The sequence below is a fragment of the Sciurus carolinensis genome, chromosome 6, assembly GCF_902686445.1.
Source record: "Sciurus carolinensis chromosome 6, mSciCar1.2, whole genome shotgun sequence".
NCBI lineage: Eukaryota > Metazoa > Chordata > Mammalia > Rodentia > Sciuridae > Sciurus > Sciurus carolinensis.
In genome coordinates this window covers 98,689,242-98,707,622 of record NC_062218.1, presented here as the reverse complement: position 1 = coordinate 98,707,622, position 18,381 = coordinate 98,689,242, and the positions used below count along the sequence as shown (strand labels likewise).

At 36.2% G+C, this 18,381-nt stretch overlaps 1 protein-coding gene, 1 non-coding gene and 2 pseudogenes across 5 annotated transcripts in view; 3 read left to right on the top strand and 1 right to left on the bottom strand.

The window, feature by feature from the left end:
- Ankhd1 (ankyrin repeat and KH domain containing 1) overlaps positions 1-18,381 on the bottom strand; it is a 122,270-nt gene that overhangs the window by 92,088 nt on the left and 11,801 nt on the right. The gene's annotated exons all lie outside the window — the stretch shown is intronic.
- LOC124987792 (U6 spliceosomal RNA) lies at positions 5,433-5,535 on the top strand. Its single transcript, XR_007109302.1, has one exon. It is a non-coding gene; the product is annotated as a U6 spliceosomal RNA (small nuclear RNA).
- On the top strand, positions 5,733-6,300 carry LOC124986902 (protein DPCD-like; annotated as a pseudogene).
- On the top strand, positions 7,237-8,453 carry LOC124986294 (eukaryotic initiation factor 4A-II-like; annotated as a pseudogene).

Genomic DNA, 18,381 nt, shown 5'->3' with positions numbered 1-18,381 from the left:
ACATGCCTGTAATCCCAGCAATTCAGGAAGCTGAGACAGGAGGATTCCAAGTTTGAGGCCAGTCTCAGCAACATAACAAGGCCCTAAGCAACTTATTAGTTAAGACCCTGCTTCAAAATTTAAAAAATTAAAAAGGGTTGGGAGTGCAGCTCAGTGGTAGAACACCCCTGGGTTCAATTCCCAGTTCCAAAACAATTTTAAATAAAAATAAATAAATATACACAACACTTGTGGGAAGAATCCCAGAATGAGTTAAAGTTATGCATAACAATATACATAAATGGCAATTCAGTATTCCAAGCACAGCATTCAATTCTATTTACTTTCCCTACCTCTCTCGGGTTTTAAAAGTAAACCTGTTTCATTATGGAATCAATAAAAGGACAAAATATCCAGTTATCTTTATTACTTTAGAAATATTTGGGGGATTGTTTTTCAATGTTCATAAGTATCTTACCTACTGAACTTGCTGAAATATACTCTTGTAATTCAGTTTGCCAAAGTATTACTTCGAAATGTCCGGTCAATCAATGTGGAATCCATTTACAGCTACAATTCTGTGTATATATCATAAAAGTTTGATGATACCACTCCTATTGAATATAGTTCTTGAAAATATAGCCAAAGCAAGAGAAGGAAATTAAAGGGATAAAAATAGGAAAAGAAGTTATCTATTTGCTGATGAGCTGATGACATCTTATAGGCTAGAAGACCTAAAATCTCCACCAGAAGATTTCTAGCGCTGATAAATTCAGCAAAGTAGCAGGATACAAGGTCAACACTCCTAATCAACAGCTTTCCTATACTCCAATAATGAATCTACTGGGAAAGAAATCAGGAAAACTATGCCATTTACAACAACCTCAAAAAATAAAATACTTGAGAATAAATCTAACCAAGGAGGTAAAACATCTGTACAATGAAAACTACAGAACACTAAAGAAAGAAATTGAAGAACTTAGAAGATGCAAAGACCTCCAACATTCCTAGATAGGCAGAATTAATATTGTCAAGATGGCCATGTCACCTAATGTTACACACATTCAATGAAATCCTCATCAAAATACCAATTACTTCTTCACAGAACTACAAAAAAAGTCCTAAAATTCATTTGGAAGAATAAAAGACCCAGAACACCCAAAGAAATCCTGAGCAAGAACAGTGATGCTGGAGGTTTCACAATACAGGATCTCAGATTATACACTAATGAGCTAGAATAACAAAAACAGAATGATATTGGCATCAAAATAGACATGAAGACCAATGAAATAGAAGACACAAATATAAACTCACATAGTTACAGTCATCTGATACTTGACAAAAGTGCCAAAAATATGTAAGATAAAAGATGGCCTTTTTAACAAATGATGCTAAGAAAACTGAGCATCCATATCTAGAAGAATGAAACTCGATCCCTTTCTCTCACCCTGCATAAGTCAAATCAAAGTGTATCAAAGGGGCTGGGTAGTTCAGTGGTAGAGTATTTGCCTTGCATGTGTGAGACACTGGGTTTGAGCCTCAGCACCACATAAAAATAAATAAATAAATAGAGGGTGTGTCCATCTACAACTAAAAAAAAAATTTAAAATTGAAAGAAAAAAAAAAACCAAAACCAAAAACAAAAAACCAAAGTGTATCAAAGGCCTAGGAATGAGACCAGAAATTTTGCAACTGCCAGAAGAAAACATAGGGTCAACACTCTAACATAATTGGCACAGGTACCTATTCCTTATCGAGAACCCAGAAGATCAAGAAATAAAAGAAAAAAATCAGTAAGTGGGACAACAGCAAATTAAAAAGCTACTGCACAACAAAGGAAAAGATTAAGAGTATGAAGAGAGAACCTACAGAATGGGAGAATATCTTTGCCAGCTGCTCCTCTAACAGGATTAATATCCAGAATATATTAAGAACTCAAAAAAGTTAACACCATAAAAACAAATAACCAGCTGGGCGCGGCAGTACACACCTGTAATCCCAGTGGTTCAGGAGGCTGAGACAGGAGATCTCAAGTTCAAAGCCACCCTCAGCAAAAGAGAGGCACTAAGCAACTGAGTGAGACCCTGTCTCTAAATAAAATACAAAATGGGACTGGGGGTGTAGCTCAGTGGTCTAGCGCTCCTGATTTCAATCCCTGGTACCCAAAACAATTGATAAATGGGCAAAATAATTAAACACTTCTCAAAAGAAGAAATACAAATGGCCAACAAATATATGAGAAAATGTTTAACATTCCTGGCAATCAAGAAAATGCAAATCAAAACTACATTGAAATTTTACCTCACTCCAATTAGAATGGCGATCATCAAGAATACAAATAATAATAAATACTGGTTAGTATATGGGGGAAAAGGTACACGCATACATTGTTGGGGAGGGGGTGCTGCAAATTAGTACAATCATTTCAGAAAGCAATATAGAGATTCCTCAAAAAAAACCGAGCACATGACCCAGCTATCACAAGCTTCCGTATTTTTCCAGAACTGAAATCAGTGTACTATAGTGATATAGGCACAATCAATGTTTATAGCAGCACAATTCACAATAACCAAGTTATGAAACCAGCCCAGGTACCTGTCAACAATGAATTAAGAACTAGGGATGTGGCTCAATGGTAGAGTGCTTGCCTAGCATGCATGAGGCCCTGGGTTCAATTCATAATACTGCAAAAAAGGGAAAAAAATTAATAAAATGTGATATATATACATGAGGAGTTTTACTCAGCCATAAAGAATGAAATTATGAAGTTTGCTAGTAAATGAATAGAACTGGAAAACATCATGCTAAGTGAAATAAGCCAGATTCAGAAAGTCAAGGGTCCAGTGTTTTCTCTTGTATGCAGAAGCTAGAGCAAATTAAGTAATAAAGGGGTAGGAGTGGATCCCACAAAAATAGAGGGAGTATCAGTGGAATAGAAGAAGGCAATTGAGGGGAAGGCAGGAGGGACAGAAGAGGTAGGAAATGCAGAATGAAATTGACTAAATTATGCTATGTACATACATGAATATACCACACTGAATTCCACCTTTATGTATCTAAAGCATCAATTTTTTTAAAATGAAAATAAATAAATAAATGGAAGATCAACGAGTAGAGGAAAGGGAATTGGGGGGGAAGAAAAGGAAAAGCAGTGGGGACTAAAATAGAACAAACTATATTCCATGCATGTGTGATTATGTCAAAATGAACCCCACTATTATGTATAACTAAAAATGCACTAATAAAAACATTTTTAAAAATCCTGGTAATACAGTACAAAAAAGTCTCTAATAATAAAGTCTATGTCAAAAAACGGTATGCCTAATTAAATTAGTCTTCATCTACAAATGAATATAAAAGTGTCAGTTTTTTATATACAGCTAAAGGAGCACAGCAACATGCTTACTGCCTAATGACACCATTACATAGCTCCTGTCTCTCCAGTAGCTATATTCAGTAGTTAGTAAATATATCCACCTATAATAATACTGTTTTTGCCAATAGCAAGAGAGTTTATTTCAAGTTCTAAACATCACAGAATTGTTCCTCTTACCTTTGATTAGGTGTAAGAATAAAAGGTAAAGGAAAAAGAGTAGAAAGAAATTATGGTCCACCCAAAATTACTTATTTTTCCCTTGTAGATTATCTCTCCTGAAATGCCACCTGCCAAAAACGTTGTCTTCCTCCTCAAAAGTCTTTTTCTTCCTCTCTTTTTCACAAAAAGGAGTTTTGTTTTAGCTTCAACTAAATAAGCACAGGGAAAGATGGGTAGAGAGAGAAAACTATTTTGCCCCATTTTTATTCCATTTGATATTTCAGAAATGACCACTGGATGGCAACAGTTACCAAGGGAGATTAAACAGTCTCAGTTACTATCACCTAAGAAAAACTAAATCTGTTACCCTGAGCAAAATTCAGTTAGAAAATCATTTATTAATCTAGCTATGATTTGACCAAACTGCACTTCCACTTGATAACCATTTCTATTAAGTAAGCAGTAGTATAATTAAAACTTTCAATAATACCACTATGGTTTAAGTCTTATAACAGTAAAATAATAAAATCTTGTATTACTTGAATCACTAACCAATTGTTACCTTCTCTTAGATTATTATTTCTAGAAGTAGTAATTGCTAGCTAACAGAGAAAATAAGTTAGTAAAAAAGAGCATTCTATACAAAACATGATTCTCAAATCATGAGGTCATACCATACAAAGAACAAATAAAGATATCACCTCAGTTCTCAAACATGTCAAAAATACATTGGTTTCCACAGATTCTCTTTTAATAGACAAATGGATTCTGAAACTTTTTACATGTTCAATAAATTTCCATTTTGAGTTAGGAACTTGAATATTAGTAGCCACAAACTTCATTTCTGGAAATCTTTAATAATAACTATCACAGGACTGGGGCTGTAGCTCAGTGACAGAGTGTTTGCCTAGCACATGTGAGATGTCACATAAAAATAAACAAATACAATAGAACTACCAAAACAATTTTTTTAAAGAATAACTATCACAATTAGCTGGGTGTATAGCTTAATGGTGGAACACTTGCCTAGCATGTGCAAAGCCTTGGTTTTAATGCCCAGGACACGCACACACACAAAAAGCAGCATGACCTTCACTGCCACAGATTCCAACTGGAGCTATTAAAAAGTCCAAGGAACGACTAAATCTTTGTTACACACTACCTCTCTTCTCACGAACCTTCAAAAATGAACTTCCCACCAGGGACAACAGTGCACACCTCTAATCCTAGCAGCTTGGGAGGCTGAGGCAGGAGGATTGCAAGTTCAAAGCTAGCCTCAGCAAAAAAGCCAGGCACAAAGCAACTCTGTCTCTAAATAAAATGCAAAATAGGGCTGGGGATGTGGCTCAGGGGTCAAGGGCTCCTGAGTTCAATCCCCAGTACTCCCCCCAAAAAATAAAAAAGAACTTCTCCTAATAAATTTAAAATGGGAAGGTAAATAAAATATTTTAAACATCTAAAAATATATCCCTGTTAATTTTCTTTCTATCTAGTTTATATTTGAATAGGCCAATATGTCTTACCATTGCCCATCCAAAAGAAGCTCTTTAAGTCAGAATCAGTGTTTACACCAATTTTAGAGTACTGGTGATTTACTATTAATTTCTGTTCAAAACAGTAAAAAGGATAGGCCAGTGTTCCAAGAGGTAATTAAATAGTGAAGGACATAGCAATTCCTTTTTTTTAGAAGTTGACAGTCCTTATATTTTACTCATTTATTTATATGTAGTGCTGAGAATAGAACTCAGTGCTTCACACATGCTAGGCAAGCACTCTACCACTGAACCCCAACCCCAGTCCCATGCAATTCCTTTTTGCAAAAAACATTAGTCCAAAGTTTCAACAGAAACATCCTTCACAAACATGCCCCAAGATCCACTTGCAGAAAGCAATACATTTGTAATTCAAAACCAAACATGTACTTCAGCAGCACATATACTAAAATTGGAACGATACAGAGAAGATTAGCATGTCCCTTGTGCAAGGATGACCCGCAAATCCATGAGATGTTCCGTATTTAAAAATATATATCTATAGAAAAGATCAAAAAAGTCAGCAGCAACATCATCATGAAATATTACAAAGAAAAGGATGTATTCATTAACATAAAAGCTTTTCAAGTTTCATTCTACATGGAAAACTGTATTCTAAATTTCAGATCCACAATCCACTCTTCTCAAAAAACAGGAACTTGACGCACTGCTGGGTTAGAGGGGAGATGGCAGTAATCAGCTAGTTGGAGCATCTGAGGACAGCCAAGAAGACTGCACTTCTGCAGGACTAGAGAAGACAGGTGTACTATTTGTTCCCAGATAGGAAGGAAATGGCCAAAGAATGAGTGAACTACTTTTGAAATAGCTGTGTGAAAAGTGTCCTGGGAGCCTTGGGCCAGTGGCAGCTTGAAATGGAAGTGCTAGTAGCCCCAGAAGCAAGGAGCCTGGGGCCCAAACTAAGCAAGGAAAACAATGCCAATTCTATTACCATGGGCAAGGACAAGGTAAGTTTCCAGTGGCAGATTCAAAACCTCTCCTAAGAATATCTACAGTGTCTCTGTGAACCAGGAGTGCTGTATCATTGTTAGGACCAACGAAAAGAAATTAATTTTCAACCTTAACAGATAACACATACCTCTGGATGATTCCTCACTCAGTTTTGCTCATACAACAGCACCATAATAATCTCTTAACAGAAGTCAAAGGAGGTGGTGGTAGCAGTCAGAATTACAAAAGAAGCTAAGAAAGGTAAAGATGACCCAGAGACTGCAAGACTCAGAAGCTGGTCCCTGAACCCTGCACCATCAGCGTGGAGCATGCTGTTAACACTTCAAGGATGAGGCCTTTTCATAAGAGGGTCTCCTCTAAGAGCTATCCAGAGACCATAAGAACCTGCCTAGAGGGCACTCTTAGCCCCTCTATCATGGCCTTTTTTTCCTGAGTAATGCCATTCTGAATTACAAACAACAAATACCTACACACAAATGGTATTGAGGGATTTCTGAAATTTTTTATCTTTATGCATGATAAGAAAGAGCTATCATGCTTTTTCTAACTGTAAGTTAAAGTTGAAGAAAACTAACTCCACTTTGTTCTACCACAAAATGTTAATTTCTAAAGTAGAGTTTAAATACAGAATCTAATGTCTTCTGAAGTCTCTAATTAAAGATGGGATAAAGGTCTTCTTTTAAAAATAACTACCACTGTCTTCTTTTAAAAAAGTAGGCTATAAGGGCTAGGGTTGTAGCTCAGTGGTGAAACACTTGCCTAGCATGTGCAAGGCACTGGGTTTGATCCTCAACACCACATAAAAATAATTAAATAAAATAAAGGTATTGTAGCCATCTATAACTAAAAAATTAAAATTAAAATTAAAAAAAATATGAGGATGAGGTTGTGCCTCAGTGGCAGAGTACTTGCCTAGCGTGTGTGAGGCACTGGGTTTGATTCTCAGCACTGCATATAAATAAACAACAACAAAAAAGTACATTGTCAACTAAAAAAAAATTTTTTTTAAAATATGCTACCATTAATAAAATACTTCATGTGCATCTGTTTTCCATCTATTCAATTGTCTTAACTATTCCGTAGAGTAAATTAAATGATCTTCATTTTAACTAGCTAAAACTCAGAAAAATTAAGTAACTTGCCTAAGATCTCAAAACCATGCAGGGATTTAAAGTCATGTGTTTCAGCTTTTCAGTTGGGCACTAAGTGGTTCTTTGGATCATGTCTGGTGACTCCGCAGATTGTAACAGCAGAGAACATGGAGGCCCAGAGGGAATGGACCCCAATGTGTCATCGAGAGCAACTGGAATGAGATTGTTGATAACTCTGATGATATGAATTTAAAGGAGTCTTCTTCAGGGCATCTATGCTTATGGTTTTGAGAAGCCTTCAGCTATTCAGCAGAGAGCTATTATTCCCTGTATGAAAGGGAATGATGTGATTGCTCAAGCTCAATCAGGTACTGGCAAGTCAGTCATCACATTTGCTATTTTCATCCTGCAACAGTTGGAGATTGAATTCAAGGAGACCCAAGCACTAGTATTTGGTCCCCAACAGAGAAATGGCTCAACAGATCCAAAAGGTGATTCTGGCACTTGGAGACTGTGGGAGCACCTTGTTATGCCTGCACTGGAGGAACGAATGTTCAAAATGAAATGTAAAAACTGAAGGCTAAAGCACCACATATTGTTGTTGGTACACAAGGGAGACTGTTTGATATGTTAAACGGAAGATATCTTTCTCCAAAATGGATCAAAATGTTTGTTTTGGAAAAAACATGAAATGTTGAGCTGAGGCTTATCAAATCTACAAGATTTTCCAAAAATTAAATACAAGTATTCAGGTTGTGTGGCTTTCTGCCACAATGCCAACTGATGTGTTTGAAGTGACCAAGAAATTTATGAGATCCAATTCGAACTCTGGTAAAGAAGGAAAAATTGACCCTTGGAGGAATCAAACAATTTTACATTAAAGTTGAGAGAGAGAACTGGAAGCTAGACATACTTTGCGACTTGCATGAGACACTGACCATTACATAGGCTGTTATTTTTTCTCAATACAAGGCACAAAGTGGACTGATTCACAGAGAAAATACATGCCAGGGACTTCAGAGTTTCTGCTCTGCATGGTGACATGGACCAGAAAGAGAAAGATGTTATTATGAGAGAATTCCGATCAGGGTCAAGCCAAGTTCTGGTCACTACTGACTTGATGGCTCATGGGATTGATGTACAACAGTGTCTTTGGTTATAAACTATGACCTACATACCAATCATTAAAACTATGTTCACAGAATTGGCAGACGGGGTCAATTGGTGAGGTAAGGTGTGGTTATAAACTTTGTTACTGAAGAAGACAAGAGGATTATTAGTGACACTGAAACTTTCTACAATACTTCAGTATAGGAAAAGTCCATGAATGTGGCTGACCTTATTTAATTCCTAGGATGAGACAGACTTGAATGCAGTGCTTGCTATTGCTGAATCACAGTGTTCATTGTGCTTCTGTGGGAATATCTGAATCTTGTCTCGATGCTAATGACTGATCAGAAATACAGATTTCAATAGCAAAGCAACATTAGTCATAAGCTCTTGTAAGGAAAGTCATTGGCTTATCCTCTTTAGAGTTAGACTGTTGGGGTGGGTATAAAAGATGGGGTCTGTAAAATATTTCTTAAAAATGTATTTCCTAGTTCTGTAGAAATGGTTTTATTAGATGTTCTCTATCATTTAATAATATACTAGTGGAATAAAAGATATAAATGCTGTATAAAATCGGTCAATTATGTTAAACTAGCATATCCGCCTTTATTGTGTTTGTAATTAGCCTGAATAGAAAGGCCTTTAAAATTAACTTTTTTTAGAAAGCATTTGAATGTATTTTGTTTGGTATTATATTTATTCAATAAAATATTTAATTAGTGCTAAGTGTGAACTGAATCCTGTGCTAATCCCCAGCAAGCAATCATATCTTAGGCAGGGTGAAACCCCCAGTAAAACTGCCATATTGCACATGGCTTAATGAAGTTTGAATGTTAAATACATTCTATACTATATTCACTTTAAAAAAAAAAAAAAAAGTCATGTGTTTCAGACTGCAAAGCACAACCTTTTCACCACACCACATTAAGTAAATGTTCTAAACAACTAAACCAAAAATACTAACCAACAAAGTAAGCAAAGAATCTACAGCTGTCCTATGGTCATGGATTAACAACAATAGTAATGTCAGGATAAAAAAACTTTAAATTAAATGTAATAGATTATTAGGCCCACTAACTCATCTATCAGGGGATTCTTAAAGGGTCATATAATGTTTTTATCTAGTAATTCCTCACAGCTACAGCTATATTGCTTCTAACCAGTTCACATACAACAAATCACTTGGGCTACAATAGGTTTTTAAAAAAAAAAAAAAGAATACTACTCAAATACTTATTAGAAAAGTCACAAAGAACCAGGCATTCACCTATAATCCCAGCTCCTCAGGAGGCTAAAAAGCAGGAGGATCACAAGTTTGAGGACAGTCTGAACAATTTAACAAGAAATCATCTCAAAATAAAAAATAAAAATAAATGGATGTATAGCTTAGTGGTAGAGCACCCATGGGTTCAATTCCCAATACCACCCCCCACAAAAAAAAATCAGTCACAAGGAACAAAGTACCTGGCAATCAAGGCCAAGGAAAATTTTTTTTAATTTTTAAAAATTAAATAGGCTTTATTTTTTTAGAGCAGTTTTAGGTTTACAGAAAAATTTAGTGGAAAATACAGTAAGTTCTTATATACCTCCTTTTCCTCCCCTACAGTTTCCCCTATTATTAACATCTTGCCTTGGTATGGCACATTTAATAACTGATGAGCCAATGTTGAAACATTATTACTAATCAATGGTCACAGATTACATTAAGATTCATTCATTTTTACATTTTTTAGATTAACTTCTAAAACATATTGTTTCACTGTGGTGTTTCCATACATGCATATATCATGCTTTGATCATGTCTACTCCCTTCTACCCTCTCTTCCTGGTCTCATTCCCCTTCCCTAATAGTCCTACTACTTCCAGATCTTTTTTTTTTAAATTGTTTTAAATCTCCACGTTAGAGAAAACACGCAATATTTGTCTTTCTGGGTCTGCTTATTTCACTTAATATGGAATATTAAATTCCAATCTAATTCTATCTATTTTCCTACAAACGGCAGTTCATTCTTCTTTATGGCTAAGTAATACTCCCTTGTGTATATATACCATATCTTCTTTATCCTTTAATCTGTTTGGGCATCTAGGTCAATTTCATGCTATGAAGGAAATCTTTTTTTTTAATACCTTTATTTTATTTACTTATTTTTTTAAATGTGGTACTGAGGATTGAACCCAGTACCTCACACATGCTAGGCAAGTGCAGTACCACTGAGCTATAACCCTGGCCCCTCATGAAGGAAATTTTAATGTTGAAAGAAGAAATTTTACTCTATATTTTCTATATCATAATAAATGGTAAGGTTGGGGTTAGAAGTCCTGACTTCTGCTTATTTACCTAAATCGAAAATAAGCATTGAATGGTCCAAAGAAACACGCAATTTTAGTAAGTTAAAAAAAGTCTCAAACACCCTATGCCTCCAATTAATACCAATATGGGGAAGAGAGCATAATGATTAAGAACAAAGACTATTATAATATGAGCCCACTACTCACAGTGTGATATTGGCTGATTTGTAGCTTCATTTTCCTTAGTTGTAATGATAGCAGTAGTTACATCACAGGGTTATTGATGATTAAGTAAGATAATACATTTAAAATTGAACCAGTGGTAATGATTAAACACAATTACACCTCCAAAACTGCACTACAGTGACTAACACATGGTAATTGCTCAGCAAATATTAGTTATTATAACCATTAATATTACTACTACTACTACTATTATTATTAAGGTCTTCTGCCTAAGATCGCATCATCTTTTACTTTGCACTCCATAAAAATACTGTAGACTTGGAACCAACCTAGATGTCCTTCGATTGATGAATGGATAAAGAAACTGTGGCATACGGAATATTACTCCGCCATAAAGAATGATAAAATTATGGCATTTGCAGGCAAATGGATGAAATTGGAGAATATCATGCTAAGTGAGATAAGCCAATCTCAAAAAACCAAAGGACGAATGATCTCGCTGATAAGCGGATGATGACACATAATGCGGGGTGGGAGGGGTTAGTGTTAGGGTTAGGGTTAGGTTTAGGGTTAGGGTTAAGGAGGGTGGCAAGAATGGAGGAAGGAAGGACTGTATAGAGGGAAAAGAGGGGTGGGAGGGGTGGGGGGAAGGGAAAAAAATAACAGAATGAATCAAACAACATTACCCTATGTAAATTTATGATTACACAAATGGTATGCCTTTACTCCATGTACAAACAGAGAAACAACATGTATTCGATTTGTTTACAATAAAAAAAAAATACTGTAGACTACATTATAATTGCCTCAGGCTAACCAGTAACTTGAGCATGTTTAAGTACTACACATACATTTATTCAACACTTACTAAGCCAAACCATGTGCCGGATTTTTTACTATATGCTGAGAACACAAAAATAAATAAAAGCTGATTTCTGCTCATTAAGAGAAGACAGATAATCAAATAAATGCAATGAAGTATTACAAATGCAACAAAGGATAGTTGTATACAAACTACAGGTACCCAGAGGAGGGAATGGTTAATTCCAACTGGATCAGTGATGAAGGTAATCAGAGATGACAACTCAGAACAAAAAGATATCCAAAAGGACAGAGAAGTACGAATAGTGATAGCAGCAGTGTTAGGATAGTGGTTGTAGCCAGGCATGACAGCACACACCAGTAATCCTAGTTACTTGGGAGGCTGAGGCAGCAAGATCAGTTGAACCCACAAGTTTGAGACCAGCCTGAGAAACATAGTGAGACCCTCCCCTCAAAAAAAAAAAAAAAAAAAAAAAAAAGTTATAAAAAAGAAACCTGAATTCAAATCCTGGTTCCATCATTACTAAATGTGCAACTGTGTATATTACATAGTATCTTTAAGCTTCGGGTTTCCTTATCCATAAAGTCGAATAGTTTTTAAATAAATAGGCAAAGCTGGGTGCAGTGGCACACGACTGTAATCCCAGCAGCTCACAAGGCTGAGGCAGGAGGATCAAAGCCAGCTTCAGCAACTTAGTGAGGTCCTCAGCAACTCAGTGAGACCCTGCCTATAAATAAATACAAAAAAGAGCTAGGGATGTGGCTGGAAGCTAGGCCTGGTGGCACACACCTATAATCCCAGTAACTCAGGAGTCTGAGGCAGGAGGATCACAAGGTCAAAGCCAGTCTCAGAAATTCAGGTAGAGGAGGGGTGGGAGGGGTGGGGGGGAAGGGAAAAAAATAACAGAATGAATCAAACAACATTACCCTATGTAAATTTATGATTACACAAATGGTATGCCTTTACGCCATGTACAAACAGAGAAACAACATGTATCCCATTTGTTTACAATAAAAAAAATAAAAATTAAAAAAAAAAAAAGAAATTCAGGTAGAACCTAAGCAACTTAGTAAGACTGTCTCAAAAAAAAAAAAAAAAAAACCATGCTGGGGATGTGGCTCAGTGCTTAAGCATCCCTGGGTTCAACTCTCAGGAAAGAGAGAGAGAGAGAGAGGGAGGGAGGAAAGAAAGAGTGAGAAAAGAAAGAAAAAGAGAAAGAGGGCGAGAGAGAGAAAAAGAGAAAGGTAGAGAGAGAAAGGAAGAAAAAAGGAAGGAAGGAAGGAAGGAAGGGAGGGAGGGAGAGAAAGAAAGAAAAGAAAAAAAGAAAGGAAGGGGGGGTGAGGGAGAGGAAAAAAGAACTGGAGAGGTATAAGCTTGGAGGTAGAGATAGCCAGGCATTACTGCCAATAGTGTGAGTGATTTACAGCAGGAGCAGTGCAGATATAAAGAAAGGGACTACTTAGATATGTGTGATGTGATAAGAAGCAGCAGATGTGAACTCTGAAGACTTTGACTTGAATGACTACCTTTAGGACCATGCTACTTACAAAGGTGGTGGGGGAGAGGAGGAAATGATGAATTCAGTTTTTAAATTGACAAGCCTGAGACATTTATGGAAAATACATTCAATAGGTAGTTGGAAAGCCTCTTAAAAGACAGCTAAAAGAAGGCAGAGGAAAGTCACATGGATAACTAAGAAGAGAATGCTCCTGACAAAGGGAACTGCAAATGTCAAAGGCCCTACAGCAGGACATGCTTGGAGAGTTATAGAACATAATAAAGTAGCAGTTGTGGTTTTGTTGAAATATGAGCACAAGACAATCTTATGCGGATAGACTATGCTTTTATTTTAAATCACTGCCCTTTTAAGCCTGCCACTTAAAGTCCATCCATTGCCTGAAGTAAGACACTCTTAACAAGGGCCTTTACAAAGAGGTAAAGCTGAGTGTGGTGGCATAGGCCTGTAATCTCAGCCAAGGCAGGATGATCCTGAGTTCTAGGTCAGCCTGGGCAACTTGGAGAGAACCCCCTGCCCCATTACCAAAAATAAAAAAAATTTTTAAATCAGGTTAACAGAATCATCCCACTAATGTGGGACAATGATCCATACACTGAATTTGTTATCTTGGAGTATCACAGAACAATGAAAAAAAAGATTTGTTTTGGGGTACTTGGGATTGAACCCAGGGCACTTTCCCACTGAACTACATCTCCAGTCTTTTTTATTTTGAGACAGGGCCTCACTAAGTTGCTTAGGGCTTTGCCAAATTTCTGAGGCTGGCCTCAAACTTGCCAATCCTACTGCCTCAGTCTCTTGTGTCACTGGGATTACAGGAGTATGCCACCATAAAATAATTAAAAGAGATAATTCAATTAGTATACAATGCCTGGAACACTCAACTATAATTTCATATCTAAAAAGAGCTCAGAAGGACAAACATAATTTAAATAATTAACCCTGTTTTTGCACACATTGCTGAAAAGACCATGTTAAGACACACATTTTTTTTTCATCCTTATAATTCCAAAACTAGTATACAGCTTAAATAAACAGCAGGCTCTAGCAGGGCACAGTGGTACACATCCTATAATTCCAACAACTCTGGAGGCTGAGGCAAGAATCGCTAAGTTTGAGGCCAGTGTCAGCAACTCAGCAAGGACCTAAGCAACTCAGTTAGACCCTGTCTATAAATAAAAAATAAAAAGGACTGGGGATGTAGCTCAGTGGTAAAGCATCCCTGGGTTCAATCCCCAGGTCAAGAAAAAAAAAAGAAGAAGAAGAAAGGAAGAGAGGAAGAGAGGAAGAGAGGAAGAGAGGAGGAGAAGGAGGAGGAGGAGGAGGAGGAGGAGGAGGAGGAGGAGGAGGAGGAGGAAGAAAGAGTAGGTCCAAATAAATAACTATGAATGAATAAATCCACTCTAAAATGCCAATAAGAATCCTTAAACAGACTACCATGGATTCTAAACTCTCAAAGACACAATTCTATTATGTAAGTTTGTAAATAGGTCCCACACCCCAAAAACAGATTTTCTTCTGTACAGAATGAGTGAATAATTTCAACAGATCATTAACAAGGAGATAACATACAACAGTAAGTACCTATAACACTGTATTCTTATTATTTCAAATTCTATTAGTGGGGATAGTAATAGGTCAAGTTCATCAGTTGAGCCCCAGCCTTAAAAAATGAGAGCTTCAAATTAAAAAATACATAAACTTGGGGCTGGGGTCATGGCTCAGTAGTAGAGCACTTGCCTAGCTTGTGTGAGGCACTGTGTTAGATTCTCAGAACCATATATAAATAAAAATAAAGGTCCATCAACAACTAAAAAAAAGATTTTTTTAAAACACACATATATATGTGTGTGTGTATATATATATATAGATAGATAGATAGATAGATAAACTTTTCTTTGTTAACCTATCAGTCAAGTCCCAAGTAAAACAGATACTAAACTATAGTACAGACTTCTGCTGTTCAATACAGAGTCAAAATAACTAGTAATATAACATAATTAGGATCATCTGAACAGTGACATCCAAGATTTATTTTTGTCATATAATCCCACAAGTGATGAGTGACTTGTGACTTGGGTGCCAAGAAAATTGTATGTTACCTAAATATTGAATTTATACCTTGTAAACAGTTGTTATGAGATACCAGATACAAAAACTCTAATTACTATGTTTTATATTTTATTCCATGCATCCCCTTATTATTCCAGAAAAAGAAATTCTGTCCATATTCTTTTTGGAGACTTATCACTCCATATTAGATGCACTCAGACTACAACTATCCAAAGCAACCATCTCCTGCTCTTTTGATTTTATCTTCTCTCAAATAGCCATACTCAGGCTTTGCAGGGGCAGGGGGTAAGGAGGACAGGAGATGCACAAAAAAACTAATCACTGATACTGAATTAACTTACTCTTCTGGCAGCTTGGCAAACCACAAGTTTAAATTTTCCCCATTTACTTTTAGCATACACACATAAGCAGAAATTTCATGAGCCAGAATGTTACTGGTAGAGAGGAAGGAATCTTTTGAATGTGACCACAGGTTCTCCAGCATTTTATTTGAATTTGTTTTTGTTTTGGGGTACCAGGGCACTCAACCACTAAACCACATCCCCAACCCTATTATGTATTTTATTTAGAGACATGGTCTCACTGAATTGCTTAGCACCTCGCTTTTGCTGAGGCTGGTTTTGAACTCATGATCCTCCTGCCTCAGCCTCCCAAGCCAGTGGGATTATAGGCTTGCCCCTGTGCCCAGCTCTCCAGCAATTTAAATACTCTCTATTACATCTCTTCTGAAGAACAGATCAAGAAAACATGAACATATTCAATAACCAAAATAACCAAAACAATCTTCCAAATGAACAAAGTCAGAGGACTTAGATTTCCTAATTTTAAAACTTCATACAGCTATAGTGTAGAACTGGTATACGACATAGTTCAATGGAATGCAGCAGACAGTCCAAAAATTAACTCACAGTCCATTCTTTTTTTTTTTTTTTTTTTTTTTTTTTTGCGGTACTGGGGATCAAACTCAGGGCCTTGTGCTTGTAAGGCAAGCATTCTACCAGCTGAGCTATCTCCCCAGCCCGTCAATTCATTTTTAACCAGGATACCAAGACAATTCAATGAAGAAAAATTTATATAAGTCTTTTCAGCAAATGGTGCTGTAATAACTGCATATCCACGGATTCAAAAGAAGTTGGACCTCTACCTCACAACTTACATAAAAATTAACTCAAAACAGATCAAAAACTAATGTAGGAGCTAAAGGCACAAAACTTAAAGGAAAACATTGCAGGTAGGAATGTAAAATGGTACAGATGCTGTACAAAACCAACTCAGCAGTTCCTCAGAAAGTTAAATGTGGAGTTGCCCTAAGACAGAGTAAATCCAGTTCCACATACCCAATGGAACTGAGAAGATATGCAAATGCTAAAACTAGTACTTAAAGATTCATAACATTAATTATAACAGCCGAACATGGAATTAACCCAAATATCATCAACTAATGAAAACAATATGGTATATCCACAAAATGAATAATTATTCCAATGAAGTACTGATAAAAGTACAAACATTATGCTAAGTGAAAGAAAAGATACAACATACCACATATTATACTATTCTGTTTCTATTTTATTTTATTTGTTTATTTTTTTGGTACCAAGGATTGAACTCAGGGGCACTTAAGCACTGAGCCACATCCCCAGCCCTTTTTCATATTTTATTTTGAGACAGGGTCTCACTGAGTTGCTTAGGGCCTTGCTAAGTTGCTGAGGCAGGCTTTGAATTCTCCTGCCTCAGCCTCCCAAAATGCTGGGATTACAGGCGTGCGACACTGTGCCTCGCAACTGTTTTTATGTAAGAATAGGCAAATCCATAATGACAGAAAGACCACATATTGCATTATTTTGTTTATCTGCCCAGACAAGGCAATTCCATAAAGAGTAGATTAATGATTACCAGGAGCTAAAGAAAGAGGAGAGTGAGAAATGACTGCTAATTTTGGAATGATGAAAACATTTTAAATAGATAGTTGGGATGGTCACAAAACTGTATCAATATATTTAAAATCAATGCATTGTACACTATAAATTCTATGATATGTAAAACACTTCAATTTTAAAAACTGAGAAGTTGAAAACTACCTCAGAAACTTGTTGTTTCATATTTTGATAAATGCACTGTGATTATGTGAAAGAACATCTTTGGTCTTAGGGAATGTATGCTGAAGTATTTAGTATCTGCAACCTACTTTCAAACAGTTTAGAAAATAATATATGAAAAGAGAAAATAAGACAAAGTGAACATAATTGATGAATCTAGGTAAAGGATGTATGACAAAAGTTCCTTAAACTGGGCTGGGGCTGTAGCTCAGTGGCAGAGTGCTTGGCAAGCATGTGTGAGGCACTGGGTTTGATACTCAGCACACATAAAAATGAACAAATAAAATAAAAGCATGCTGTCCGTCTACAACTACAAAAAAAATTTTTTTTAATTTAAAAAAAAGAAAAGTTCCTTATACTATTCTTGCAAACTTTCCGGTAAGTTTGAAATTATATCAAAATATAAATAACAGAGAAAATATGAATATACCCAACATAATTTGGACTACTGTCCCTCTCTGGATTTGTTCTTTGATAAAGAAAGTTTTTTTAATGTTACTAAAGTTAGCAACTGTACAATTTTTAAAAGAAGAAAAAGATAGAGATGTATCAGAAGAAAACATTTAAAGAAAAAACACAATTAGAAGCTAATTAGAGCTGTAAAGCCCTTTCAACGTATAATACTTGCAGCTCCGGAGGCTAAGGCAGGAGGATTGTAAATTCAAAGCCTGCCTCAGCAACTTAGCAAGGCGCTTAAGTAACTCAGCAAGACCCTTCCTCTAAATAAAATATTGAAAAAGGGCTGGGGATGTGGCTCAGTGGTTAAGCGCCCATTGGGTTCAATCCCTGGTACCAAAAAAAAAAGTCTAAGACTCAAGTATAATCAACTGACACAGGATTTTGTAAAATGCCTAAACCTTCTTAATCTACATCATTAAAGAAAACACTACGGGGCTAGGGAGATAGCTCAGTCGGTAGAGTGCTTGCCTTGCAAGCACAAAGCCCTGGGTTCAATCCCCAGCACGGCAAAAAAAAAAATAAAAGAAAACACTACATATCTATATAGGTTTAATGCCACACTAAGATAGTTTTTCTAAAAGTAAACTCATTTCTAATCATATATAGGATAAAAAATATTCTTCCTAGCATTTAATCAATATGTGAAGCATCCTAATCAACCACAAATTAGTCAATATAAGGAGAAATCATGAAAAAAAGGACTATACTCCAAAAACATCT